The sequence below is a fragment of the Lissotriton vulgaris genome, chromosome 9, assembly GCF_964263255.1.
Source record: "Lissotriton vulgaris chromosome 9, aLisVul1.2, whole genome shotgun sequence".
NCBI classification, from domain to species: Eukaryota; Metazoa; Chordata; class Amphibia; order Caudata; family Salamandridae; genus Lissotriton; species Lissotriton vulgaris.
Genome location: NC_141697.1, coordinates 891,643,395 through 891,645,242, shown reverse-complemented (window position 1 = coordinate 891,645,242; position 1,848 = coordinate 891,643,395). Strand labels below are relative to the sequence as shown.

The window sequence follows — 1,848 nt, the reverse complement described above, 5'->3', positions numbered from 1 at the left end:
TTGTAAGCAATTTAAATTTTGCATTTTCTTCAAAAAACTTTTCAATATTGCACAATTGGGTGATAGCACATTTGTTTAGGTCATCTCCATTAATAGAATACATTCAACATGTAACAGTAATTAAATTAAATTCTTTACGACATTTCATCACATAACATAAAAACAAAAATCAACATTTCACAAAATTGAAGAAAACTCTGATCTTAATGGTATTGTTCCTAAAGCACACAAGTAAAAATGGGCTTGCAGATTTGTTATTTAGCCAAATTCGCTAGAAGATCAGTCCTACTCTCTTTCAATAGATTAACTATTCTTCGAGGTATGATTATTTCCAACAAAGAAACAGTGAATTTTGTCCTGTATAAGGTCGGAGAGGTCTTTTTAGGCTTTTTTTGGCCGTGGTGTGAGATACATCTCTCACTGTATGTCCTTTTGGTATATTAGGTCATAAGGCATCTGGTTCTCCTGGCCTGGGTAGTAAGCCTACGCGTTTCGACCTTCTTTCGGATAACAGGAAATGAGTTTGGAAAGGTCTTCATCAGGGCTCATGGTAGTGTTTTGTAGGACATCATGCTACACCTGTGGGGTTATAAGGGCATGTTTTAGTGGGGGATCAAGAGTCTTGTGTACATTTATGTAGAGTTAATATTAAAGATCACATACCCTTTTTAGTAGAACGGTGATTGTTCTGATTCTTTATCCTTCGTGTCTTTACATTGCTTCAAACGCTGAGCCAAGCAGCAAAGGAATGTTTTCTTCTGGGGGTTGCTCGTGTTTAGAAGTCTTTACCAGGATGTTTCTAGAATACGATGTGGAGAGGGGACAAGGAAGGACATTCTGGTTATTTTAATGTTTTGGTGCGGCGTTTTTAATTAACCTGCTCAATGGGGGGGGGGGGGTAAAGTGTTCATTCTCGGCTAAGCCTGTGAGCCCATGAGACCGTGTCTCTGCGCAGTTGTTTAACCGTTATATGTGGCGAGACAACGTGCTAAGTGAGTCTCCCCGAGCTCGATGCTTTGTGGATAATGGCATATTCCAACGTGGTCAACTCGTACCTTTTTGTCTTTGTCCTGGCGCCGTATGCCTGTTGTTGTTTTCGCAAGTTGGATACGTTGTATCTTTGTGGCGGCGTTCCTCCTGTGCCGGGTTCGTCAGTAACCTGGATTTTGCAGAATTGCCGGTCATTGGCTGTTTCAGAGCTTGTCTTGGCTTTTCTTCATTCCAATTGGTCGTGTTTAATCTAGTTTTAGAAGCTGCTTGCATATTGGTTGAGGAGCGCGTTGCCATGGTGCATGATGCTTTCCGTTGTTCCAGAGTTATTGTGGCTTGATTACTGTGACGGGCTGGTCCAACTAAGTGGATGTCTGTAACACCGTGGCATGTCAGGGGTGCAGATTGTCTCGTAATTCAATCTTTATTGTTGTTACATCAGTAACCTGGGATAAACAGGATTGCCGATCCTTAGCTGTTTCAGGACTTGACCTGACTTTTCTTCATTCTGGTTGGTCGCGCTTCACTTTGGTTTAGAAGCTGCTTGCCTATAGGTCAAGGAGCGTGTTGCCATGGTGTAGGAAGCTTTCCGTTGTCCCGAGTTATAATAGCTTTGATTATTGCTGTCCAGGTGTTAAGTTGTTTCAATAGCTGTGTATGGGTCCAGTCCGTTTCCGTGGTGCATGAGGGCTGGTACAACTTACGGGGTGTTACTATGGTGCTGTGGACATTTCAGAGTTAACATTTGTCTTGGGCTGTGCTTGCCGGCTCTTTGAGTTTGGAAAGGTTATGTTTAACTTGTGTTTTTATGTACAGGATGTGTTTTCTTAATACTGGAGGCTTACATATCTCGTAATC

The 1,848-nt window shown here is 41.9% G+C and overlaps 1 long non-coding RNA gene across 1 annotated transcript; it reads right to left on the bottom strand.

Moving 5' to 3' along the window:
- Positions 1–367: 367 nt before the first annotated feature.
- Positions 368–1,145, bottom strand: LOC147692450 (uncharacterized). Its single transcript, XR_015299827.1, has 3 exons — positions 1,056–1,145; positions 664–799; positions 368–579 (listed from the first exon to the last, which is right to left on the bottom strand). It is a non-coding gene; the product is annotated as an uncharacterized LOC147692450 (long non-coding RNA).
- Positions 1,146–1,848: the final 703 nt, after the last annotated feature.